We start from the raw sequence: 25,491 nt of genomic DNA, 5'->3' as shown, positions 1-25,491 counted from the left end.
CCACCCCAATCACAGTGTCTCCACCCACAGCTTGAGGACTGTCTTCACAGAAGTGCACAATTTCTTTTTTTCTCATACATGCCAGATCCACCATCATTATGTTATCATATATGGCAAGTCCAGAATGGTCATTGTTAGAGTAGCCCAGGCTCAATTTATGAATACAGAGAGTATGAGAATACAGAACAACTAATAATCACAAACAGCAGCTAGAATTAAACACAAGAGGCTTGAACAAATGAAGGCTAGAATTAACATACACCAGTTAGACACAGATGAACAGCAAAGACACCGGGAACAAGACGGGGTTTAAATACATGAACTAATAAACACAAACACCATGAACAGCAAAATTGCTCTGTGATGGGGAAGACCTCTAACCTCATCACAGACAGTGGGCTGGTAAATGGAGAGAAACAAGCTTCCTTAAACTGGCAGGTCTTATTAAAGGTAATAATTGTGATAAAGCTAAAATGCCTTAGCACTTGTCCCACCACACTTCAGCAATCCGAAGTCACTGTGAGACATTCCTTTTCATAATTAAAATACTGTAATGTAGCTGGTCCGACTGCCGCAGGGTGTGGGGCAGGACGCACAGACTTCCTCGTCGGTGAAACATGTTTATTAACATAAAACATGACAAAGGTGGCACTCACAAATAATACTTACAGAAAACATGACTATACATTTAACATTAAACGAAGACGTATACACATTAACGGAAACTACGTAAACCACCAAGAGAGCACACATGGATAGAAACTAGACAGATCAACACTTTACGATAAACCCTGTGCCCGTGTATGCAATCCGGAAGGGGCGTGGTTACAAAACAGGGGTTCACAGTACACGTCGACCCCTGCACGCGGCGGGCCTTACCACGTGACTTATGGGGGCGGATCAGTCCGTGACAAACAGTTGATAGGTTTGACAAATTAATTTTTTCAAAAATATTATAACCTTTATTTATTTTGTACAAAAAGGTGGAAAAGGGATGGTTAATAGAGCAATTTGTGTTGAAAGCAAAATGTTAAATGTAATTTTTTGCAGTTGTTAAATGGAAATTGCACAATTTCTCCATAATTAAATGGTTAAGATAGGAACCAGCGTGCTTTGTGTATATCACCGCCATTGTACAGACGTTTCTCAGAAAGGCAAGAAGATAACAGATACGTTGGTTTGCCAGTTGTTCTTAGTGGCTTTAAGTCAGTTAAAATGACACTGTTCAGACACCTTTAGAGAATTATTGATTGAGTCTAACAGAAGCTAATTTTCTAATACTCGAGATGATTATTGTTTAAAATATGAAGGAAATTAAACAAAGCTATTTATCTAACCTCTAGGTGGTTAGCTAACCTAGTTTAGCTAGGTTGAGTGACAGCTGTGATGTTATAGTTGGCTAGCCAGCCTGCATAGCTAACCTCCACCTGTTTTTACCTGAGGAAAATATTGGAATTTACTCTTCTAGTTCTACTTCTCAACTTATTGGAACACTTTGCCTGCTGTCTAATAACCAAGCTAGTTAACTAAGCTAGAATTGTTTCCTATTTGAGGGGAAAACAGCTAGCGTTAGCTAGCGATATCTAGCTCATGTAACTAACTATGTTTGCTTATTTCAATGTCAGCTAAACTAGCTAGGTTAACCTAACCTACGTGATTGATTTCTGTTATTGATATGAAATATATCGGTTTACATAGCCAACCTTAATTAATGTTGGGATATCTATACTCATCAGCAGTTAGTCAACTCAGCTTAGTAGCCACCTATATTGGTTAACGATGCTGTTCGTTTCCTATGCAACAGCTTCCTATGTCACACTGAGACTTAAACCATCATGAGTTTGGAATAAAATGGGTGTATTATATCTATCTACATCATGTATGATAGCTGTGTTGTTTTCCTTTTGTAGTAGTTATATGTTGATCTGTACTTAAATGTAAAGTAGCTATCTATGTGTTTTATTATAAAAATAAAAATAAGTTAATTTTAATTCCCAGAAAATCTTGAAATTGGCGTATCAGGATGAGCTCTTCTGAAAAGTTGAGTTATTGATAGGTTTGCTAGGTTTGTGTGTATATATAATGTGTATATGTTATAATTATATGAATTTTATAATAGAGTTGAATAATATTATGTGTTATAATTTATATGGATGTGTGTGCCTGTGTATCCCCGAAAAAGATTCCAGGTGATTAACTGCAGTGTACTATAGTAAGAGATGGTGAAGTACATAAGGTTTCAGAGAAAAGACATCAGCTGTGCAAGCAAAGTGTTATATATATAAACTTTATATGCACTAATCCTCTGAAATCTGTTTTAGGTGGTTTTTTTTAAATTATTATTATTAATTAATTCATTAAAAAAAAAAAGTTTATGCAGCATTTAGCTAGCTAGCTAGTAGCAGACATCGTGTCTTAATATGACTGTAGTTATCCAAGTCCACTATTATAGTGATATAGTAAAATAACATTCATTTACCCATGGATCTTTTATTTTTGTATTCTTCTTCAAGTAATCAAACCCCTCAGATATCTGTTAGCACCTGGGACTACCAGTTGCTGTAAGCTTCTCTTGCATCACTTTAATTTACTTTCAAGCTGACATGCTCAAATGTGAAGTGCAGTGATTAATCAAATAAAACTATCTGTTAACACCTGGGAATAGCAGATACTGTAAGTTTTTATTGCATCACTTTAATTTACTTTCCAGATAACATGCTAGAATGTCAAGTGCAGGGATTAATAAAAAAACCGTCTGATAGTGCCTCCGAATACCAGATGTTGTCAGCTTTTATTGCATCATTTTAATTTACTTTCAAGATAACATTCTAGAATGTCAAGTGCAGGGATTAATAAAAAAAATTGTCAGATTGGTCTTTGATCATATTTGCTATGATTAGGCAATTTGAGTAAGTGTTTAAGGCTTACGGCCACACCAGCTTGAGAACGCCCAATCTCATCTGACCTTGGAAGCTAAGCAAGTTTGGGCCTGGATAGTACTGAGGTGGGACCCTACCTAGGAATACCAGGTGCTGTAAGCTTTTCTTGCATCACTTTAATTTACTTTCAAGCTGACATGCTCAAATGTGAAGTGCAGTGATTAATAAAAAAAACTATCTGTTAGCACCTGGGAATAGCAGATGCTGTAAGTTTTTTTTGCATCACTTTCATTTACTCTCCAACTCACATGCCTGAATGTGAAGTGCAGTGATTCATCAAAAAACTATCTGTTAGCACCTTGGACTACGAGATGCTGTAAGCTTCTCTTGCATCACTTTAATTTACTTTCAAGATGACATGCTAGGATGTGAAGTGCAGTGATTAATTAAAAAAAACTATCTGTTAGCACCTGGGAATAGCAGATGCTGTAAGTTTTTGTTGCATCACTTTAATTTAATCTGCAACTGACATGCTTGTATGTGAAGTGTACAGATTAAATAGAAATCTTTTAGTACCAGGGAATAGCAGGTGCTGTAAGATTTTATTGCATCCCTTTAATTTATGTTCAAGCTATCATGTTCAAATTTGAAGTGCAGTGAATAATTAAATCAAACTATCTGCTAGCACCTGGGAATAGCAGATGCTGTAAGTTTTTATTGCATCACTTTAATTTACTCTCCAACTGACATGCTTGAATGTGAAGTGCAGTGATTAATAAAAAAACTGTCTGTTAGTGCCTCCGTATACCAGATGTTGTAAGCTTTTATTGCATCATTTAATTTACTTTCAAGATAACATTCTAGAATGTCAAGTGCAGGGATTAATAAAAAAAATTGTCAGATTGGTCTTTGATCATATTTGCTATGATTAGGCAATTTGAGTAAGTGTTTAAGGCTTACGGCCACACCAGCTTGAGAACGCCCAATCTCATCTGACCTTGGAAGCTAAGCAAGTTTGGGCCTGGATAGTACTGAGGTGGGACCCTACCTAGGAATACCAGGTGCTGTAAGCTTTTCTTGCATCACTTTAATTTACTTTCAAGCTGACATGCTCAAATGTGAAGTGCAGTGATTAATAAAAAAAACTATCTGTTAGCACCTGGGAATAGCAGATGCTGTAAGTTTTTTTTGCATCACTTTCATTTACTCTCCAACTCACATGCCTGAATGTGAAGTGCAGTGATTCATCAAAAAACTATCTGTTAGCACCTTGGACTACGAGATGCTGTAAGCTTCTCTTGCATCACTTTAATTTACTTTCAAGATGACATGCTAGGATGTGAAGTGCAGTGATTAATTAAAAAAACTATCTGTTAGCACCTGGGAATAGCAGATGCTGTAAGTTTTTGTTGCATCACTTTAATTTAATCTGCAACTGACATGCTTGTATGTGAAGTGTACAGATTAAATAGAAATCTTTTAGTACCAGGGAATAGCAGGTGCTGTAAGATTTTATTGCATCCCTTTAATTTATGTTCAAGCTATCATGTTCAAATTTGAAGTGCAGTGAATAATTAAATCAAACTATCTGCTTAGCACCTGGGAATAGCAGATGCTGTAAGTTTTTATTGCATCACTTTAATTTACTCTCCAACTGACATGCTTGAATGTGAAGTGCAGTGATTAATAAAAAAACTGTCTGTTAGTGCCTCCGTATACCAGATGTTGTAAGCTTTTATTGCATCATTTAATTTACTTTCAAGATAACATTCTAGAATGTCAAGTGCAGGGATTAATAAAAAAAATTGTCAGATTGGTCTTTGATCATATTTGCTATGATTAGGCAATTTGAGTAAGTGTTTAAGGCTTACGGCCACACCAGCTTGAGAACGCCCAATCTCATCTGACCTTGGAAGCTAAGCAAGTTTGGGCCTGGATAGTACTGAGGTGGGACCCTACCTAGGAATACCAGGTGCTGTAAGCTTTTCTTGCATCACTTTAATTTACTTTCAAGCTGACATGCTCAAATGTGAAGTGCAGTGATTAATAAAAAAAACTATCTGTTAGCACCTGGGAATAGCAGATGCTGTATGCTGTAAGTTTTTTTTGCATCACTTTCATTTACTCTCCAACTCACATGCCTGAATGTGAAGTGCAGTGATTCATCAAAAAACTATCTGTTAGCACCTTGGACTACGAGATGCTGTAAGCTTCTCTTGCATCACTTTAATTTACTTTCAAGATGACATGCTAGGATGTGAAGTGCAGTGATTAATTAAAAAAAACTATCTGTTAGCACCTGGGAATAGCAGATGCTGTAAGTTTTTGTTGCATCACTTTAATTTAATCTGCAACTGACATGCTTGTATGTGAAGTGTACAGATTAAATAGAAATCTTTTAGTACCAGGGAATAGCAGGTGCTGTAAGATTTTATTGCATCCCTTTAATTTATGTTCAAGCTATCATGTTCAAATTTGAAGTGCAGTGAATAATTAAATCAAACTATCTGCTAAGCACCTGGGAATAGCAGATGCTGTAAGTTTTTATTGCATCACTTTAATTTACTCTCCAACTGACATGCTTGAATGTGAAGTGCAGTGATTAATAAAAAAACTGTCTGTTAGTGCCTCCGTATACCAGATGTTGTAAGCTTTTATTGCATCATTTAATTTACATTTCAAGATAACATTCTAGAATGTCAAGTGCAGTGATTAATAAAAAAAATTGTCAGATTGGTCTTTGATCATATTTGCTATGATTAGGCAATTTGAGTAAGTGTTTAAGGCTTACGGCCACACCAGCTTGAGAACGCCCAATCTCATCTGACCTTGGAAGCTAAGCAAGTTTGGGCCTGGATAGTACTGAGGTGGGACCCTACCTAGGAATACCAGGTGCTGTAAGCTTTTCTTGCATCACTTTAATTTACTTTCAAGCTGACATGCTCAAATGTGAAGTGCAGTGATTAATAAAAAAAACTATCTGTTAGCACCTGGGAATAGCAGATGCTGTAAGTTTTTTTTGCATCACTTTCATTTACTCTCCAACTCACATGCCTGAATGTGAAGTGCAGTGATTCATCAAAAAACTATCTGTTAGCACCTTGGACTACGAGATGCTGTAAGCTTCTCTTGCATCACTTTAATTTACTTTCAAGATGACATGCTAGGATGTGAAGTGCAGTGATTAATTAAAAAAAACTATCTGTTAGCACCTGGGAATAGCAGATGCTGTAAGTTTTTGTTGCATCACTTTAATTTAATCTGCAACTGACAAGCTTGTATGTGAAGTGTACAGATTAAATAGAAATCTTTTAGTACCAGGGAATAGCAGGTGCTGTAAGATTGTATTGCATCCCTTTAATTTATGTTCAAGCTATCATGTTCAAATTTGAAGTGCAGTGAATAATTAACTCAAACTATCTGCTAGCACCTGGGAATAGCAGATGCTGTAAGTTTTTATTGCATCACTTTAATTTACTCTCCAACTGACATGCTTGAATGTGAAGTGCAGTGATTAATCAAAAAACTGTCTGTTAGTGCCTCCGTATACCAGATGTTGTAAGCTTTTATTGCATCATTTAATTTACATTCAAGATAACATTCTAGAATGTCAAGTGCAGGGATTAATAAAAAAAATTGTCAGATTGGTCTTTGATCATATTTGCTATGATTAGGCAATTTGAGTAAGTGTTTAAGGCTTACGGCCACACCAGCTTGAGAACGCCCAATCTCATCTGACCTTGGAAGCTAAGCAAGTTTGGGCCTGGATAGTACTGAGGTGGGACCCTACCTAGGAATACCAGGTGCTGTAAGCTTTTCTTGCATCACTTTAATTTACTTTCAAGCTGACATGCTCAAATGTGAAGTGCAGTGATTAATAAAAAAAACTATCTGTTAGCACCTGGGAATAGCAGATGCTGTAAGTTTTTTTTGCATCACTTTCATTTACTCTCCAACTCACATGCCTGAATGTGAAGTGCAGTGATTCATCAAAAAACTATCTGTTAGCACCTTGGACTACGAGATGCTGTAAGCTTCTCTTGCATCACTTTAATTTACTTTCAAGATGACATGCTAGGATGTGAAGTGCAGTGATTAATTAAAAAAAACTATCTGTTAGCACCTGGGAATAGCAGATGCTGTAAGTTTTTGTTGCATCACTTTAATTTAATCTGCAACTGACAATGCTTGTATGTGAAGTGTACAGATTAAATAGAAATCTTTTAGTACCAGGGAATAGCAGGTGCTGTAAGATTTTATTGCATCCCTTTAATTTATGTTCAAGCTATCATGTTCAAATTTGAAGTGCAGTGAATAATTAAATCAAACTATCTGTTAGCACCTGGGAATAGCAGATGCTGTAAGTTTTTATTGCATCACTTTAATTTACTCTCCAACTGACATGCTTGAATGTGAAGTGCAGTGATTAATAAAAAAACTGTCTGTTAGTGCCTCCGTATACCAGATGTTGTAAGCTTTTATTGCATCATTTAATTTACATTCAAGATAACATTCTAGAATGTCAAGTGCAGGGATTAATAAAAAAAATTGTCAGATTGGTCTTTGATCATATTTGCTATGATTAGGCAATTTGAGTAAGTGTTTAAGGCTTACGGCCACACCAGCTTGAGAACGCCCAATCTCATCTGACCTTGGAAGCTAAGCAAGTTTGGGCCTGGATAGTACTGAGGTGGGACCCTACCTAGGAATACCAGGTGCTGTAAGCTTTTCTTGCATCACTTTAATTTACTTTCAAGCTGACATGCTCAAATGTGAAGTGCAGTGATTAATAAAAAAAACTATCTGTTAGCACCTGGGAATAGCAGATGCTGTAAGTTTTTTTTGCATCACTTTCATTTACTCTCCAACTCACATGCCTGAATGTGAAGTGCAGTGATTCATCAAAAAACTATCTGTTAGCACCTTGGACTACGAGATGCTGTAAGCTTCTCTTGCATCACTTTAATTTACTTTCAAGATGACATGCTAGGATGTGAAGTGCAGTGATTAATTAAAAAAACTATCTGTTAGCACCTGGGAATAGCAGATGCTGTAAGTTTTTGTTGCATCACTTTACTTTAATCTGCAACTGACAAGCTTGTATGTGAAGTGTACAGATTAAATAGAAATCTTTTAGTACCAGGGAATAGCAGGTGCTGTAAGATTTTATTGCATCCCTTTAATTTATGTTCAAGCTATCATGTTCAAATTTGAAGTGCAGTGAATAATTAACTCAAACTATCTGTTAGCACCTGGGAATAGCAGATGCTGTAAGTTTTTATTGCATCACTTTAATTTACTCTCCAACTGACATGCTTGAATGTGAAGTGCAGTGATTAATAAAAAAACTGTCTGTTAGTGCCTCCGTATACCAGATGTTGTAAGCTTTTATTGCATCATTTAATTTACATTCAAGATAACATTCTAGAATGTCAAGTGCAGGGATTAATAAAAAAAATTGTCAGATTGGTCTTTGATCATATTTGCTATGATTAGGCAATTTGAGTAAGTGTTTAAGGCTTACGGCCACACCAGCTTGAGAACGCCCAATCTCATCTGACCTTGGAAGCTAAGCAAGTTTGGGCCTGGATAGTACTGAGGTGGGACCCTACCTAGGAATACCAGGTGCTGTAAGCTTTTCTTGCATCACTTTAATTTACTTTCAAGCTGACATGCTCAAATGTGAAGTGCAGTCATTAATAAAAAAAACTATCTGTTAGCACCTGGGAATAGCAGATGCTGTAAGTTTTTTTTGCATCACTTTCATTTACTCTCCAACTCACATGCCTGAATGTGAAGTGCAGTGATTCATCAAAAACTATCTGTTAGCACCTTGGACTACGAGATGCTGTAAGCTTCTCTTGCATCACTTTAATTTACTTTCAAGATGACATGCTAGGATGTGAAGTGCAGTGATTAATTAAAAAAACTATCTGTTAGCACCTGGGAATAGCAGATGCTGTAAGTTTTTGTTTAGCAGATGCTGTAAGTTTTGTTGCATCACTTTACTTTAATCTGCAACTGACAAGCTTGTATGTGAAGTGTACAGATTAAATAGAAATATTTTAGTACCAGGGAATAGCAGGTGCTGTAAGATTGTATTGCATCCCTTTAATTTATGTTCAAGCTATCATGTTCAAATTTGAAGTGCAGTGAATAATTAACTCAAACTATCTGTTAGCACCTGGGAATAGCAGATGCTGTAAGTTTTTTTTGCATCACTTTCATTTACTCTCCAACTCACATGCCTGAATGTGAAGTGCAGTGATTCATCAAAAAACTGTCTGTTAGTGCCTCCGTATACCAGATGTTGTAAGCTTTTATTGCATCATTTAATTTACATTCAAGATAACATTCTAGAATGTCAAGTGCAGGGATTAATAAAAAAAATTGTCAGATTGGTCTTTGATCATATTTGCTATGATTAGGCAATTTGAGTAAGTGTTTAAGGCTTACTGCCACACCAGCTTGAGAACGCCCAATCTCATCTGACCTTGGAAGCTAAGCAAGTTTGGGCCTGGATAGTACTGAGGTGGGACCCTACCTAGGAATACCAGGTGCTGTAAGCTTTTCTTGCATCACTTTAATTTACTTTCAAGCTGACATGCTCAAATGTGAAGTGCAGTGATTAATAAAAAAAACTATCTGTTAGCACCTGGGAATAGCAGATGCTGTAAGTTTTTTTTGCATCACTTTCATTTACTCTCCAACTCACATGCCTGAATGTGAAGTGCAGTGATTCATCAAAAAACTATCTGTTAGCACCTTGGACTACGAGATGCTGTAAGCTTCTCTTGAATCACTTTAATTTACTTTCAAGATGACATGCTAGGATGTGAAGTGCAGTGATTAATTAAAAAAAACTATCTGTTAGCACCTGGGAATAGCAGATGCTGTAAGTTTTTATTGCATCACTTTAATTTACTCTCCAACTGACATGCTTGAATGTGAAGTGCAGTGATTAATAAAAAAACTGTCTGTTAGTGCCTCCGTATACCAGATGTTGTAAGCTTTTATTGCATCATTTAATTTACTTTCAAGATAACATTCTAGAATGTCAAGTGCAGGGATTAATAAAAAAAATTGTCAGATTGGTCTTTGATCATATTTGCTATGATTAGGCAATTTGAGTAAGTGTTTAAGGCTTACGGCCACACCAGCTTGAGAACGCCCAATCTCATCTGACCTTGGAAGCTAAGCAAGTTTGGGCCTGGATAGTACTGAGGTGGGACCCTACCTAGGAATACCAGGTGCTGTAAGCTTTTCTTGCATCACTTTAATTTACTTTCAAGCTGACATGCTCAAATGTGAAGTGCAGTGATTAATAAAAAAAACTATCTGTTAGCACCTGGGAATAGCAGATGCTGTAAGTTTTTTTTGCATCACTTTCATTTACTCTCCAACTCACATGCCTGAATGTGAAGTGCAGTGATTCATCAAAAAACTATCTGTTAGCACCTTGGACTACGAGATGCTGTAAGCTTCTCTTGCATCACTTTCAAGATGACATGCTAGGATGTGAAGTGCAGTGATTAATTAAAAAAACTATCTGTTAGCACCTGGGAATAGCAGATGCTGTAAGTTTTTGTTGCATCACTTTACTTTAATCTGCAACTGACAAGCTTGTATGTGAAGTGTACAGATTAAATAGAAATCTTTTAGTACCAGGGAATAGCAGGTGCTGTAAGATTGTATTGCATCCCTTTAATTTATGTTCAAGCTATCATGTTCAAATTTGAAGTGCAGTGAATAATTAACTCAAACTATCTGTTAGCACCTGGGAATAGCAGATGCTGTAAGTTTTTTTTTGCATCACTTTAATTTACTCTCCAACTGACATGCCTGAATGTGAAGTGCAGTGATTCATCAAAAAACTGTCTGTTAGTGCCTCCGTATACCAGATGTTGTAAGCTTTTATTGCATCATTTAATTTACATTCAAGATAACATTCTAGAATGTCAAGTGCAGGGATTAATAAAAAAAATTGTCAGATTGGTCTTTGATCATATTTGCTATGATTAGGCAATTTGAGTAAGTGTTTAAGGCTTACGGCCACACCAGCTTGAGAACGCCCAATCTCATCTGACCTTGGAAGCTAAGCAAGTTTGGGCCTGGATAGTACTGAGGTGGGACCCTACCTAGGAATACCAGGTGCTGTAAGCTTTTCTTGCATCACTTTAATTTACTTTCAAGCTGACATGCTCAAATGTGAAGTGCAGTGATTAATAAAAAAAACTATCTGTTAGCACCTGGGAATAGCAGATGCTGTAAGTTTTTTTTGCATCACTTTCATTTACTCTCCAACTCACATGCCTGAATGTGAAGTGCAGTGATTCATCAAAAAACTATCTGTTAGCACCTTGGACTACGAGATGCTGTAAGCTTCTCTTGCATCACTTTAATTTACTTTCAAGATGACATGCTAGGATGTGAAGTGCAGTGATTAATTAAAAAAACTATCTGTTAGCACCTGGGAATAGCAGATGCTGTAAGTTTTTATCTGTAATAGCACCTGGGAATAGCAGATGCTGTAAGTTTTTGTTGCATCACTTTACTTTAATCTGCAACTGACAAGCTTGTATGTGAAGTGTACAGATTAAATAGAAATATTTTAGTACCAGGGAATAGCAGGTGCTGTAAGATTGTATTGCATCCCTTTAATTTATGTTCAAGCTATCATGTTCAAATTTGAAGTGCAGTGAATAATTAACTCAAACTATCTGTTAGCACCTGGGAATAGCAGATGCTGTACTTTTTTTTGCATCACTTTCATTTACTCTCCAACTCACATGCCTGAATGTGAAGTGCAGTGATTCATCAAAAAACTGTCTGTTAGTGCCTCCGTATACCAGATGTTGTAAGCTTTTATTGCATCATTTAATTTACATTCAAGATAACATTCTAGAATGTCAAGTGCAGGGATTAATAAAAAAAATTGTCAGATTGGTCTTTGATCATATTTGCTATGATTAGGCAATTTGAGTAAGTGTTTAAGGCTTACGGCCACACCAGCTTGAGAACGCCCAATCTCATCTGACCTTGGAAGCTAAGCAAGTTTGGGCCTGGATAGTACTGAGGTGGGACCCTACCTAGGAATACCAGGTGCTGTAAGCTTTTCTTGCATCACTTTAATTTACTTTCAAGCTGACATGCTCAAATGTGAAGTGCAGTGATTAATAAAAAAAACTATCTGTTAGCACCTGGGAATAGCAGATGCTGTAAGTTTTTTTTGCATCACTTTCATTTACTCTCCAACTCACATGCCTGAATGTGAAGTGCAGTGATTCATCAAAAACTATCTGTTAGCACCTTGGACTACGAGATGCTGTAAGCTTCTCTTGAATCACTTTAATTTACTGTCAAGATGACATGCTAGGATGTGAAATGCAGTGATTAATTAAAAAAACTATCTGTTAGCACCTGGGAATAGCAGATGCTGTAAGTTTTTGTTGCATCACTTTACTTTAATCTGCAACTGACAAGCTTGTATGTGAAGTGTACAGATTAAATAGAAATATTTTAGTACCAGGGAATAGCAGGTGCTGTAAGATTGTATTGCATCCCTTTAATTTATGTTCAAGCTATCATGTTCAAATTTGAAGTGCAGTGAATAATTAACTCAAACTATCTGTTAGCACCTGGGAATAGCAGATGCTGTAAGTTTTTTTTGCATCACTTTCATTTACTCTCCAACTCACATGCCTGAATGTGAAGTGCAGTGATTCATCAAAAAACTGTCTGTTAGTGCCTCCGTATACCAGATGTTGTAAGCTTTTATTGCATCATTTAATTTACATTCAAGATAACATTCTAGAATGTCAAGTGCAGGGATTAATAAAAAAAATTGTCAGATTGGTCTTTGATCATATTTGCTATGATTAGGCAATTTGAGTAAGTGTTTAAGGCTTACGGCCACACCAGCTTGAGAACGCCCAATCTCATCTGACCTTGGAAGCTAAGCAAGTTTGGGCCTGGATAGTACTGAGGTGGGACCCTACCTAGGAATACCAGGTGCTGTAAGCTTTTCTTGCATCACTTTAATTTACTTTCAAGCTGACATGCTCAAATGTGAAGTGCAGTGATTAATAAAAAAAACTATCTGTTAGCACCTGGGAATAGCCGATGCTGTAAGTTTTTTTTGCATCACTTTCATTTACTCTCCAACTCACATGCCTGAATGTGAAGTGCAGTGATTCATCAAAAACTATCTGTTAGCACCTTGGACTACGAGATGCTGTAAGCTTCTCTTGAATCACTTTAATTTACTGTCAAGATGACATGCTAGGATGTGAAATGCAGTGATTAATTAAAAAAACTATCTGTTAGCACCTGGGAATAGCAGATGCTGTAAGTTTTTGTTGCATCACTTTACTTTAATCTGCAACTGACAAGCTTGTATGTGAAGTGTACAGATTAAATAGAAATATTTTAGTACCAGGGAATAGCAGGTGCTGTAAGATTGTATTGCATCCCTTTAATTTATGTTCAAGCTATCATGTTCAAATTTGAAGTGCAGTGAATAATTAACTCAAACTATCTGTTAGCACCTGGGAATAGCAGATGCTGTACGTTTTTTTTGCATCACTTTCATTTACTCTCCAACTCACATGCCTGAATGTGAAGTGCAGTGATTCATCAAAAAACTGTCTGTTAGTGCCTCCGTATACCAGATGTTGTAAGCTTTTATTGCATCATTTAATTTACATTCAAGATAACATTCTAGAATGTCAAGTGCAGGGATTAATAAAAAAAATTGTCAGATTGGTCTTTGATCATATTTGCTATGATTAGGCAATTTGAGTAAGTGTTTAAGGCTTACGGCCACACCAGCTTGAGAACGCCCAATCTCATCTGACCTTGGAAGCTAAGCAAGTTTGGGCCTGAATAGTACTGAGGTGGGACCCTACCTAGGAATACCAGGTGCTGTAAGCTTTTCTTGCATCACTTTAATTTACTTTCAAGCTGACATGCTCAAATGTGAAGTGCAGTGATTAATAAAAAAAACTATCTGTTAGCACCTGGGAATAGCAGATGCTGTAAGTTTTTTTTGCATCACTTTCATTTACTCTCCAACTCACATGCCTGAATGTGAAGTGCAGTGATTCATCAAAAACTATCTGTTAGCACCTTGGACTACGAGATGCTGTAAGCTTCTCTTGAATCACTTTAATTTACTGTCAAGATGACATGCTAGGATGTGAAATGCAGTGATTAATTAAAAAAACTATCTGTTAGCACCTGGGAATAGCAGATGCTGTAAGTTTTTGTTGCATCACTTTACTTTAATCTGCAACTGACAAGCTTGTATGTGAAGTGTACAGATTAAATAGAAATATTTTAGTACCAGGGAATAGCAGGTGCTGTAAGATTGTATTGCATCCCTTTAATTTATGTTCAAGCTATCATGTTCAAATTTGAAGTGCAGTGAATAATTAACTCAAACTATCTGTTAGCACCTGGGAATAGCAGATGCTGTACGTTTTTTTTGCATCACTTTCATTTACTCTCCAACTCACATGCCTGAATGTGAAGTGCAGTGATTCATCAAAAAACTGTCTGTTAGTGCCTCCGTATACCAGATGTTGTAAGCTTTTATTGCATCATTTAATTTACATTCAAGATAACATTCTAGAATGTCAAGTGCAGGGATTAATAAAAAAAATTGTCAGATTGGTCTTTGATCATATTTGCTATGATTAGGCAATTTGAGTAAGTGTTTAAGGCTTACGGCCACACCAGCTTGAGAACGCCCAATCTCATCTGACCTTGGAAGCTAAGCAAGTTTGGGCCTGGATAGTACTGAGGTGGGACCCTACCTAGGAATACCAGGTGCTGTAAGCTTTTCTTGCATCACTTTAATTTACTTTCAAGCTGACATGCTCAAATGTGAAGTGCAGTGATTAATAAAAAAAACTATCTGTTAGCACCTGGGAATAGCAGATGCTGTAAGTTTTTTTTGCATCACTTTCATTTACTCTCCAACTCACATGCCTGAATGTGAAGTGCAGTGATTCATCAAAAAACTATCTGTTAGCACCTTGGACTACGAGATGCTGTAAGCTTCTCTTGCATCACTTTAATTTACATTCAAGATAACATTCTAGAATGTCAAGTGCAGGGATTAATAAAAAAAATTGTCAGATTGGTCTTTGATCATATTTGCTATGATTAGGCAATTTGAGTAAGTGTTTAAGGCTTACGGCCACACCAGCTTGAGAACGCCCAATCTCATCTGACCTTGGAAGCTAAGCAAGTTTGGGCCTGGATAGTACTGAGGTGGGACCCTACCTAGGAATACCAGGTGCTGTAAGCTTTTCTTGCATCACTTTAATTTACTTTCAAGCTGACATGCTCAAATGTGAAGTGCAGTGATTAATAAAAAAAACTATCTGTTAGCACCTGGGAATAGCCGATGCTGTAAGTTTTTTTTGCATCACTTTCATTTACTCTCCAACTCACATGCCTGAATGTGAAGTGCAGTGATTCATCAAAAAACTATCTGTTAGCACCTTGGACTACGAGATGCTGTAAGCTTCTCTTGCATCACTTTAATTTACTGTCAAGATGACATGCTAGGATGTGAAATGCAGTGATTAATAAAAAAAATTGTCAGATTGGTCTTTGATCATATTTGCTATGATTAGGCAATTTGAGTAAGTGTTTAAGGCTTACGGCCACACCAGCTTGAGAATGCCCAATCTCATCTGACCTTGGAAGCTAAGCAAGTTTGGGCCTGGATAGTACTGAGGTGGGACCCTACCTAGGAATACCAGGTGCTGTAAGCTTTTCTTGCATCACTTTAATTTACTTTCAAGCTGACATGCTCAAATGTGAAGTGCAGTGATTAATAAAAAAAACTATCTGTTAGCACCTGGGAATAGCAGATGCTGTAAGTTTTTTTTGCATCACTTTCATTTACTCTCCAACTCACATGCCTGAATGTGAAGTGCAGTGATTCATCAAAAAACTGTCTGTTAGTGCCTCCGTATACCAGATGTTGTAAGCTTTTATTGCATCATTTAATTTACATTCAAGATAACATTCTAGAATGTCAAGTGCAGGGATTAATAAAAAAAATTGTCAGATTGGTCTTTGATCATATTTGCTATGATTAGGCAATTTGAGTAAGTGTTTAAGGCTTACGGCCACACCAGCTTGAGAACGCCCAATCTCATCTGACCTTGGAAGCTAAGCAAGTTTGGGCCTGGATAGTACTGAGGTGGGACCCTACCTAGGAATACCAGGTGCTGTAAGCTTTTCTTGCATCACTTTAATTTACTTTCAAGCTGACATGCTCAAATGTGAAGTGCAGTGATTAATAAAAAAAACTATCTGTTAGCACCTGGGAATAGCCGATGCTGTAAGTTTTTTTTGCATCACTTTCATTTACTCTCCAACTCACATGCCTGAATGTGAAGTGCAGTGATTCATCAAAAACTATCTGTTAGCACCTTGGACTACGAGATGCTGTAAGCTTCTCTTGAATCACTTTAATTTACTGTCAAGATGACATGCTAGGATGTGAAATGCAGTGATTAATTAAAAAAACTATCTGTTAGCACCTGGGAATAGCAGATGCTGTAAGTTTTTGTTGCATCACTTTACTTTAATCTGCAACTGACAAGCTTGTATGTGAAGTGTACAGATTAAATAGAAATATTTTAGTACCAGGGAATAGCAGGTGCTGTAAGATTGTATTGCATCCCTTTAATTTATGTTCAAGCTATCATGTTCAAATTTGAAGTGCAGTGAATAATTAACTCAAACTATCTGTTAGCACCTGGGAATAGCAGATGCTGTACGTTTTTTTTGCATCACTTTCATTTACTCTCCAACTCACATGCCTGAATGTGAAGTGCAGTGATTCATCAAAAAACTGTCTGTTAGTGCCTCCGTATACCAGATGTTGTAAGCTTTTATTGCATCATTTAATTTACATTCAAGATAACATTCTAGAATGTCAAGTGCAGGGATTAATAAAAAAAATTGTCAGATTGGTCTTTGATCATATTTGCTATGATTAGGCAATTTGAGTAAGTGTTTAAGGCTTACGGCCACACCAGCTTGAGAACGCCCAATCTCATCTGACCTTGGAAGCTAAGCAAGTTTGGGCCTGGATAGTACTGAGGTGGGACCCTACCTAGGAATACCAGGTGCTGTAAGCTTTTCTTGCATCACTTTAATTTACTTTCAAGCTGACATGCTCAAATGTGAAGTGCAGTGATTAATAAAAAAAACTATCTGTTAGCACCTGGGAATAGCCGATGCTGTAAGTTTTTTTTGCATCACTTTCATTTACTCTCCAACTCACATGCCTGAATGTGAAGTGCAGTGATTCATCAAAAACTATCTGTTAGCACCTTGGACTACGAGATGCTGTAAGCTTCTCTTGAATCACTTTAATTTACTGTCAAGATGACATGCTAGGATGTGAAATGCAGTGATTAATTAAAAAAACTATCTGTTAGCACCTGGGAATAGCAGATGCTGTAAGTTTTTGTTGCATCACTTTACTTTAATCTGCAACTGACAAGCTTGTATGTGAAGTGTACAGATTAAATAGAAATATTTTAGTACCAGGGAATAGCAGGTGCTGTAAGATTGTATTGCATCCCTTTAATTTATGTTCAAGCTATCATGTTCAAATTTGAAGTGCAGTGAATAATTAACTCAAACTATCTGTTAGCACCTGGGAATAGCAGATGCTGTACGTTTTTTTTGCATCACTTTCATTTACTCTCCAACTCACATGCCTGAATGTGAAGTGCAGTGATTCATCAAAAAACTGTCTGTTAGTGCCTCCGTATACCAGATGTTGTAAGCTTTTATTGCATCATTTAATTTACATTCAAGATAACATTCTAGAATGTCAAGTGCAGGGATTAATAAAAAAAATTGTCAGATTGGTCTTTGATCATATTTGCTATGATTAGGCAATTTGAGTAAGTGTTTAAGGCTTACGGCCACACCAGCTTGAGAACGCCCAATCTCATCTGACCTTGGAAGCTAAGCAAGTTTGGGCCTGGATAGTACTGAGGTGGGACCCTACCTAGGAATACCAGGTGCTGTAAGCTTTTCTTGCATCACTTTAATTTACTTTCAAGCTGACATGCTCAAATGTGAAGTGCAGTGATTAATAAAAAAAACTATCTGTTAGCACCTGGGAATAGCCGATGCTGTAAGTTTTTTTTGCATCACTTTCATTTACTCTCCAACTCACATGCCTGAATGTGAAGTGCAGTGATTCATCAAAAAACTGTCTGTTAGTGCCTCCGTATACCAGATGTTGTAAGCTTTTATTGCATCATTTAATTTACATTCAAGATAACATTCTAGAATGTCAAGTGCAGGGATTAATAAAAAAAATTGTCAGATTGGTCTTTGATCATATTTGCTATGATTAGGCAATTTGAGTAAGTGTTTAAGGCTTACGGCCACACCAGCTTGAGAACGCCCAATCTCATCTGACCTTGGAAGCTAAGCAAGTTTGGGCCTGAATAGTACTGAGGTGGGACCCTACCTAGGAATACCAGGTGCTGTAAGCTTTTCTTGCATCACTTTAATTTACTTTCAAGCTGACATGCTCAAATGTGAAGTGCAGTGATTAATAAAAAAAACTATCTGTTAGCACCTGGGAATAGCCGATGCTGTAAGTTTTTTTTGCATCACTTTCATTTACTCTCCAACTCACATGCCTGAATGTGAAGTGCAGTGATTCATCAAAAACTATCTGTTAGCACCTTGGACTACGAGATGCTGTAAGCTTCTCTTGAATCACTTTAATTTACTTTCAAGATGACATGCTAGGATGTGAAGTGCAGTGATTAATTAAAAAAACTATCTGTTAGCACCTGGGAATAGCAGATGCTGTAAGTTTTTGTTGCATCACTTTAATTTAATCTGCAACTGACAAGCTTGTATGTGAAGTGTACAGATTAAATAGAAATATTTTAGTACCAGGGAATAGCAGGTGCTGTAAGATTGTATTGCATCCCTTTAATTTATGTTCAAGCTATCATGTTCAAATTTGAAGTGCAGTGAATAATTAACTCAAACTATCTGTTAGCACCTGGGAATAGCAGATGCTGTAAGTTTTTTTTGCATCACTTTCATTTACTCTCCAACTCACATGCCTGAATGTGAAGTGCAGTGATTCATCAAAAAACTGTCTGTTAGTGCCTCCGTATACCAGATGTTGTAAGCTTTTATTGCATCATTTAATTTACATTCAAGATAACATTCTAGAATGTCAAGTGCAGGGATTAATAAAAAAAATTGTCAGATTGGTCTTTGATCATATTTGCTATGATTAGGCAATTTGAGTAAGTGTTTAAGGCTTACGGCCACACCAGCTTGAGAACGCCCAATCTCATCTGACCTTGGAAGCTAAGCAAGTTTGGGCCTGGATAGTACTGAGGTGGGACCCTACCTAGGAATACCAGGTGCTGTAAGCTTTTCTTGCATCACTTTAATTTACTTTCAAGCTGACATGCTCAAATGTGAAGTGCAGTGATTAATAAAAAAAACTATCTGTTAGCACCTGGGAATAGCCGATGCTGTAAGTTTTTTTTGCATCACTTTCATTTACTCTCCAACTCACATGCCTGAATGTGAAGTGCAGTGATTCATCAAAAAACTGTCTGTTAGTGCCTCCGTATACCAGATGTTGTAAGCTTTTATTGCATCATTTAATTTACATTCAAGATAACATTCTAGAATGTCAAGTGCAGGGATTAATAAAAAAAATTGTCAGATTGGTCTTTGATCATATTTGCTATGATTAGGCAATTTGAGTAAGTGTTTAAGGCTTACGGCCACACCAGCTTGAGAACGCCCAATCTCATCTGACCTTGGAAGCTAAGCAAGTTTGGGCCTGGATAGTACTGAGGTGGGACCCTACCTAGGAATACCAGGTGCTGTAAGCTTTTCTTGCATCACTTTAATTTACTTTCAAGCTGACATGCTCAAATGTGAAGTGCAGTGATTAATAAAAAAAACTATCTGTTAGCACCTGGGAATAGCCGATGCTGTAAGTTTTTTTTGCATCACTTTCATTTACTCTCCAACTCACATGCCTGAATGTGAAGTGCAGTGATTCATCAAAAACTATCTGTTAGCACCTTGGACTACGAGATGCTGTAAGCTTCTCTTGAATCACTTTAATTTACTGTCAAGATGACATGCTAGGATGTGAAGTGCAGTGATTAATTAAAAAAACTATCTGTTAGCACCTGGGAATAGCAGATGCTGTAAGTTTTTGTTGCATCACTTTAATTTAATCTGCAACTGACAAGCTTGTATGTGAAGTGTACAGATTAAATAGAAATGTTTTAGTACCAGGGAATAGCAGGTGCTGTAAGATTTTATTGCATCCCTTTAATTTATGTTCAAGCTATCATGTTCAAATTTGAAGTGCAGTGAATAATTAACTCAAACTATCTGTTAGCACCTGGGAATAGCAGATGCTGTAAGTTTTTTTTGCATCACTTTCATTTACTCTCCAACTCACATGCCTGAATGTGAAGTGCAGTGATTCATCAAAAAACTGTCTGTTAGTGCCTCCGTATACCAGATGTTGTAAGCTTTTATTGCATCATTTAATTTACTTTCAAGATAACATTCTAGAATGTCAAGTGCAGGGATTAATAAAAAAAATTGTCAGATTGGTCTTTGATCATATTTGCTATGATTAGGCAATTTGAGTAAGTGTTTAAGGCTTACGGCCACACCAGCTTGAGAACGCCCAATCTCATCTGACCTTGGAAGCTAAGCAAGTTTGGGCCTGGATAGTACTGAGGTGGGACCCTACCTAGGAATACCAGGTGCTGTAAGCTTTTCTTGCATCACTTTAATTTACTTTCAAGCTGACATGCTCAAATGTGAAGTGCAGTGATTAATAAAAAAAACTATCTGTTAGCACCTGGGAATAGCAGATGCTGTAAGTTTTTTTTGCATCACTTTCATTTACTCTCCAACTCACATGCCTGAATGTGAAGTGCAGTGATTCATCAAAAAACTGTCTGTTAGTGCCTCCGTATACCAGATGTTGTAAGCTTTTATTGCATCATTTAATTTACATTCAAGATAACATTCTAGAATGTCAAGTGCAGGGATTAATAAAAAAAATTGTCAGATTGGTCTTTGATCATATTTGCTATGATTAGGCAATTTGAGTAAGTGTTTAAGGCTTACGGCCACACCAGCTTGAGAACGCCCAATCTCATCTGACCTTGGAAGCTAAGCAAGTTTGGGCCTGGATAGTACTGAGGTGGGACCCTACCTAGGAATACCAGGTGCTGTAAGCTTTTCTTGCATCACTTTAATTTACTTTCAAGCTGACATGCTCAAATGTGAAGTGCAGTGATTAATAAAAAAAACTATCTGTTAGCACCTGGGAATAGCAGATGCTGTAAGTTTTTTTTTGCATCACTTTCATTTACTCTCCAACTCACATGCCTGAATGTGAAGTGCAGTGATTCATCAAAAACTATCTGTTAGCACCTTGGACTACGAGATGCTGTAAGCTTCTCTTGCATCACTTTAATTTACTGTCAAGATGACATGCTAGGATGTGAAATGCAGTGATTAGGCAATTTGAGTAAGTGTTTAAGGCTTACGGCCACACCAGCTTGAGAACGCCCAATCTCATCTGACCTTGGAAGCTAAGCAAGTTTGGGCCTGGATAGTACTGAGGTGGGACCCTACCTAGGAATACCAGGTGCTGTAAGCTTTTCTTGCATCACTTTAATTTACTTTCAAGCTGACATGCTCAAATGTGAAGTGCAGTGATTAATAAAAAAAACTATCTGTTAGCACCTGGGAATAGCCGATGCTGTAAGTTTTTTTTGCATCACTTTCATTTACTCTCCAACTCACATGCCTGAATGTGAAGTGCAGTGATTCATCAAAAACTATCTGTTAGCACCTTGGACTACGAGATGCTGTAAGCTTCTCTTGAATCACTTTAATTTACTGTCAAGATGACATGCTAGGATGTGAAATGCAGTGATTAATTAAAAAAACTATCTGTTAGCACCTGGGAATAGCAGATGCTGTAAGTTTTTGTTGCATCACTTTACTTTAATCTGCAACTGACATGCTCAAATGTGAAGTGCAGTGATTAATAAAAAACTATCTGTTAGCACCTGGGAATAGCAGATGCTGTAAGTTTTTTTTGCATCACTTTCATTTACTCTCCAACTCACATGCCTGAATGTGAAGTGCAGTGATTCATCAAAAAACTGTCTGTTAGTGCCTCCGTATACCAGATGTTGTAAGCTTTTATTGCATCATTTAATTTACATTCAAGATAACATTCTAGAATGTCAAGTGCAGGGATTAATAAAAAAAATTGTCAGATTGGTCTTTGATCATATTTGCTATGATTAGGCAATTTGAGTAAGTGTTTAAGGCTTACGGCCACACCAGCTTGAGAACGCCCAATCTCATCTGACCTTGGAAGCTAAGCAAGTTTGGGCCTGGATAGTACTGAGGTGGGACCCTACCTAGGAATACCAGGTGCTGTAAGCTTTTCTTGCATCACTTTAATTTACTTTCAAGCTGACATGCTCAAATGTGAAGTGCAGTGATTAATAAAAAAAACTATCTGTTAGCACCTGGGAATAGCAGATGCTGTAAGTTTTTTTTGCATCACTTTCATTTACTCTCCAACTCACATGCCTGAATGTGAAGTGCAGTGATTCATCAAAAACTATCTGTTAGCACCTTGGACTACGAGATGCTGTAAGCTTCTCTTGCATCACTTTAATTTACTGTCAAGATGACATGCTAGGATGTGAAATGCAGTGATTAATTAAAAAAACTATCTGTTAGCACCTGGGAATAGCAGATGCTGTAAGTTTTTGTTGCATCACTTTACTTTAATCTGCAACTGACAAGCTTGTATGTGAAGTGTACAGATTAAATAGAAATATTTTAGTACCAGGGAATAGCAGGTGCTGTAAGATTGTATTGCATCCCTTTAATTTATGTTCAAGCTATCATGTTCAAATTTGAAGTGCAGTGAATAATTAACTCAAACTATCTGTTAGCACCTGGGAATAGCAGATGCTGTAAGTTTTTTTTGCATCACTTTCATTTACTCTCCAACTCACATGCCTGAATGTGAAGTGCAGTGATTCATCAAAAAACTGTCTGTTAGTGCCTCCGTATACTAGATGTTGTAAGCTTTTATTGCATCATTTAATTTACATTCAAGATAACATTCTAGAATGTCAATTGCAGGGATTAATAAAAAAAATTGTCAGATTGGTCTTTGATCATATTTGCTGTGATTAGGCAATTTGAGTAAGTGTTTAAGGCTTACGGCCACACCAGCTTGAGAATGCCCAATCTCATCTGACCTTGGAAGCTAAGCAAGTTTGGGCCTGGATAGTACTAAGGTGGGACCCTACCTAGGAATACCAGGTGCTGTAAGCCTTTCTTGCATCACTTTAATTTGCTGACATGCTCAAATTTGAAGTGCAGTGAATAATTAGTGCCTCCGTATACCAGCTCCGTATTGTAAGCTTTTATTGCATCATTTAATTACATTCAAGGTAACATTCTAGAATGTCAAGTGCAGGGATTAATAAAAAAAATTGTCAGATTGGTCTTTGATCATATTTGCTATGATTAGGCAATTTGAGTAAGTGTTTAAGGCTTACGGCCACACCAGCTTGAGAACGCCCAATCTCATCTGACCTTGGAAGCTAAGCAAGTTTGGGCCTGGATAGTACTGAGGTGGGACCCTACCTAGGAATACCAGGTGCTGTAAGCTTTTCTTGCATCACTTTAATTTACTTTCAAGCTGACATGCTCAAATGTGAAGTGCAGTGATTAATAAAAAAAACTATCTGTTAGCACCTGGGAATAGCAGATGCTGTAAGTTTTTTTTGCATCACTTTCATTTACTCTCCAACTCACATGCCTGAATGTGAAGTGCAGTGATTCATCAAAAACTATCTGTTAGCACCTTGGACTACGAGATGCTGTAAGCTTCTCTTGCATCACTTTAATTTACTGTCAAGATGACATGCTAGGATGTGAAATGCAGTGATTAATTAAAAAAACTATCTGTTAGCACCTGGGAATAGCAGATGCTGTAAGTTTTTGTTGCATCACTTTACTTTAATCTGCAACTGACAAGCTTGTATGTGAAGTGTACAGATTAAATAGAAATATTTTAGTACCAGGGAATAGCAGGTGCTGTAAGATTGTATTGCATCCCTTTAATTTATGTTCAAGCTATCATGTTCAAATTTGAAGTGCAGTGAATAATTAACTCAAACTATCTGTTAGCACCTGGGAATAGCAGATGCTGTACGTTTTTTTTGCATCACTTTCATTTACTCTCCAACTCACATGCCTGAATGTGAAGTGCAGTGATTCATCAAAAAACTGTCTGTTAGTGCCTCCGTATACCAGATGTTGTAAGCTTTTATTGCATCATTTAATTTACATTCAAGATAACATTCTAGAATGTCAAGTGCAGGGATTAATAAAAAAAATTGTCAGATTGGTCTTTGATCATATTTGCTATGATTAGGCAATTTGAGTAAGTGTTTAAGGCTTACGGCCACACCAGCTTGAGAACGCCCAATCTCATCTGACCTTGGAAGCTAAGCAAGTTTGGGCCTGGATAGTACTAAGGTGGGACCCTACCTAGGAATACCAGGTGCTGTAAGCCTTTCTTGCATCACTTTAATTTGCTGACATGCTCAAATTTGAAGTGCAGTGAATAATTAGTGCCTCCGTATACCAGCTCCGTATTGTAAGCTTTTATTGCATCATTTAATTACATTCAAGATAACATTCTAGAATGTCAAGTGCAGGGATTAATAAAAAAAATTGTCAGATTGGTCTTTGATCATATTTGCTATGATTAGGCAATTTGAGTAAGCGTTTAAGGCTTACGGCCACACCAGCTTGAGAACGCCCAATCTCATCTGACCTTGGAAGCTAAGCAAGTTTGGGCCTGAATAGTACTGAGGTGGGACCCTACCTAGGAATACCAGGTGCTGTAATCTTTTCTTGCATCACTTTAATTTACTTTCAAGCTGACATGCTCAAATGTGAAGTGCAGTGATTAATAAAAAAAACTATCTGTTAGCACCTGGGAATAGCAGATGCTGTAAGTTTTTTTTGCATCACTTTCATTTACTCTCCAACTCACATGCCTGAATGTGAAGTGCAGTGATTCATCAAAAACTATCTGTTAGCACCTTGGACTACGAGATGCTGTAAGCTTCTCTTGCATCACTTTAATTTACTGTCAAGATGACATGCTAGGATGTGAAATGCAGTGATTAATTAAAAAAACTATCTGTTAGCACCTGGGAATAGCAGATGCTGTAAGTTTTTGTTGCATCACTTTACTTTAATCTGCAACTGACAAGCTTGTATGTGAAGTGTACAGATTAAATAGAAATATTTTAGTACCAGGGAATAGCAGGTGCTGTAAGATTGTATTGCATCCCTTTAATTTATGTTCAAGCTATCATGTTCAAATTTGAAGTGCAGTGAATAATTAACTCAAACTATCTGTTAGCACCTGGGAATAGCAGATGCTGTAAGTTTTTTTTGCATCACTTTCATTTACTCTCCAACTCAC

General features: G+C 37.1%; 24 non-coding genes and 6 pseudogenes across 24 annotated transcripts; all 30 read left to right on the top strand.

The window, feature by feature from the left end:
- Positions 1 to 2,922: 2,922 nt before the first annotated feature.
- LOC113583205 lies at positions 2,923 to 3,041 on the top strand. Its single transcript, XR_004775339.1, has one exon. It is a non-coding gene; the product is annotated as a 5S ribosomal RNA (ribosomal RNA).
- Positions 3,042 to 3,833: 792 nt separating this feature from the next.
- On the top strand, positions 3,834 to 3,952 carry LOC118240299. Its single transcript, XR_004775338.1, has one exon. It is a non-coding gene; the product is annotated as a 5S ribosomal RNA (ribosomal RNA).
- A 792-nt stretch (positions 3,953 to 4,744) lies between these two features.
- Positions 4,745 to 4,863, top strand: LOC118240298. Its single transcript, XR_004775337.1, has one exon. It is a non-coding gene; the product is annotated as a 5S ribosomal RNA (ribosomal RNA).
- An 801-nt stretch (positions 4,864 to 5,664) lies between these two features.
- Positions 5,665 to 5,783, top strand: LOC118240297. Its single transcript, XR_004775336.1, has one exon. It is a non-coding gene; the product is annotated as a 5S ribosomal RNA (ribosomal RNA).
- Positions 5,784 to 6,575: 792 nt separating this feature from the next.
- Positions 6,576 to 6,694, top strand: LOC118240296. The gene has a single exon (XR_004775335.1). It is a non-coding gene; the product is annotated as a 5S ribosomal RNA (ribosomal RNA).
- A 793-nt stretch (positions 6,695 to 7,487) lies between these two features.
- On the top strand, positions 7,488 to 7,606 carry LOC118240295. Its single transcript, XR_004775334.1, has one exon. It is a non-coding gene; the product is annotated as a 5S ribosomal RNA (ribosomal RNA).
- A 791-nt stretch (positions 7,607 to 8,397) lies between these two features.
- LOC118240290 lies at positions 8,398 to 8,516 on the top strand. The gene has a single exon (XR_004775333.1). It is a non-coding gene; the product is annotated as a 5S ribosomal RNA (ribosomal RNA).
- An 813-nt stretch (positions 8,517 to 9,329) lies between these two features.
- LOC118240317 lies at positions 9,330 to 9,448 on the top strand (annotated as a pseudogene).
- Positions 9,449 to 10,022: 574 nt separating this feature from the next.
- LOC118240279 lies at positions 10,023 to 10,141 on the top strand. The gene has a single exon (XR_004775332.1). It is a non-coding gene; the product is annotated as a 5S ribosomal RNA (ribosomal RNA).
- A 782-nt stretch (positions 10,142 to 10,923) lies between these two features.
- LOC118240268 lies at positions 10,924 to 11,042 on the top strand. The gene has a single exon (XR_004775331.1). It is a non-coding gene; the product is annotated as a 5S ribosomal RNA (ribosomal RNA).
- An 832-nt stretch (positions 11,043 to 11,874) lies between these two features.
- LOC118240256 lies at positions 11,875 to 11,993 on the top strand. The gene has a single exon (XR_004775329.1). It is a non-coding gene; the product is annotated as a 5S ribosomal RNA (ribosomal RNA).
- Positions 11,994 to 12,783: 790 nt separating this feature from the next.
- On the top strand, positions 12,784 to 12,902 carry LOC118240245. The gene has a single exon (XR_004775328.1). It is a non-coding gene; the product is annotated as a 5S ribosomal RNA (ribosomal RNA).
- A 790-nt stretch (positions 12,903 to 13,692) lies between these two features.
- Positions 13,693 to 13,811, top strand: LOC118240302 (annotated as a pseudogene).
- Positions 13,812 to 14,601: 790 nt separating this feature from the next.
- LOC118240234 lies at positions 14,602 to 14,720 on the top strand. Its single transcript, XR_004775327.1, has one exon. It is a non-coding gene; the product is annotated as a 5S ribosomal RNA (ribosomal RNA).
- A 353-nt stretch (positions 14,721 to 15,073) lies between these two features.
- LOC118240223 lies at positions 15,074 to 15,192 on the top strand. Its single transcript, XR_004775326.1, has one exon. It is a non-coding gene; the product is annotated as a 5S ribosomal RNA (ribosomal RNA).
- A 353-nt stretch (positions 15,193 to 15,545) lies between these two features.
- Positions 15,546 to 15,664, top strand: LOC118240304 (annotated as a pseudogene).
- Positions 15,665 to 16,016: 352 nt separating this feature from the next.
- Positions 16,017 to 16,135, top strand: LOC118240212. The gene has a single exon (XR_004775325.1). It is a non-coding gene; the product is annotated as a 5S ribosomal RNA (ribosomal RNA).
- A 790-nt stretch (positions 16,136 to 16,925) lies between these two features.
- On the top strand, positions 16,926 to 17,044 carry LOC118240201. Its single transcript, XR_004775324.1, has one exon. It is a non-coding gene; the product is annotated as a 5S ribosomal RNA (ribosomal RNA).
- Positions 17,045 to 17,834: 790 nt separating this feature from the next.
- On the top strand, positions 17,835 to 17,953 carry LOC118240190. Its single transcript, XR_004775323.1, has one exon. It is a non-coding gene; the product is annotated as a 5S ribosomal RNA (ribosomal RNA).
- A 352-nt stretch (positions 17,954 to 18,305) lies between these two features.
- LOC118240300 lies at positions 18,306 to 18,424 on the top strand (annotated as a pseudogene).
- A 790-nt stretch (positions 18,425 to 19,214) lies between these two features.
- Positions 19,215 to 19,333, top strand: LOC118240179. Its single transcript, XR_004775322.1, has one exon. It is a non-coding gene; the product is annotated as a 5S ribosomal RNA (ribosomal RNA).
- Positions 19,334 to 19,685: 352 nt separating this feature from the next.
- Positions 19,686 to 19,804, top strand: LOC118240168. Its single transcript, XR_004775321.1, has one exon. It is a non-coding gene; the product is annotated as a 5S ribosomal RNA (ribosomal RNA).
- Positions 19,805 to 20,594: 790 nt separating this feature from the next.
- LOC118240157 lies at positions 20,595 to 20,713 on the top strand. Its single transcript, XR_004775320.1, has one exon. It is a non-coding gene; the product is annotated as a 5S ribosomal RNA (ribosomal RNA).
- Positions 20,714 to 21,065: 352 nt separating this feature from the next.
- On the top strand, positions 21,066 to 21,184 carry LOC118240335. Its single transcript, XR_004775347.1, has one exon. It is a non-coding gene; the product is annotated as a 5S ribosomal RNA (ribosomal RNA).
- A 306-nt stretch (positions 21,185 to 21,490) lies between these two features.
- LOC118240324 lies at positions 21,491 to 21,609 on the top strand. The gene has a single exon (XR_004775346.1). It is a non-coding gene; the product is annotated as a 5S ribosomal RNA (ribosomal RNA).
- Positions 21,610 to 22,290: 681 nt separating this feature from the next.
- LOC118240301 lies at positions 22,291 to 22,409 on the top strand. Its single transcript, XR_004775340.1, has one exon. It is a non-coding gene; the product is annotated as a 5S ribosomal RNA (ribosomal RNA).
- Positions 22,410 to 23,199: 790 nt separating this feature from the next.
- Positions 23,200 to 23,318, top strand: LOC118240303 (annotated as a pseudogene).
- Positions 23,319 to 23,539: 221 nt separating this feature from the next.
- Positions 23,540 to 23,658, top strand: LOC118240262. Its single transcript, XR_004775330.1, has one exon. It is a non-coding gene; the product is annotated as a 5S ribosomal RNA (ribosomal RNA).
- A 790-nt stretch (positions 23,659 to 24,448) lies between these two features.
- Positions 24,449 to 24,567, top strand: LOC118240151. Its single transcript, XR_004775319.1, has one exon. It is a non-coding gene; the product is annotated as a 5S ribosomal RNA (ribosomal RNA).
- Positions 24,568 to 24,788: 221 nt separating this feature from the next.
- On the top strand, positions 24,789 to 24,907 carry LOC118240308 (annotated as a pseudogene).
- Positions 24,908 to 25,491: the final 584 nt, after the last annotated feature.

The sequence above is a fragment of the Electrophorus electricus genome, chromosome 19, assembly GCF_013358815.1.
Source record: "Electrophorus electricus isolate fEleEle1 chromosome 19, fEleEle1.pri, whole genome shotgun sequence".
Lineage (NCBI taxonomy): Eukaryota > Metazoa > Chordata > Actinopteri > Gymnotiformes > Gymnotidae > Electrophorus > Electrophorus electricus.
The sequence above is the reverse complement of the archived record's forward strand: the minus strand, read 5'-3'. Positions and strand labels throughout refer to the sequence as shown.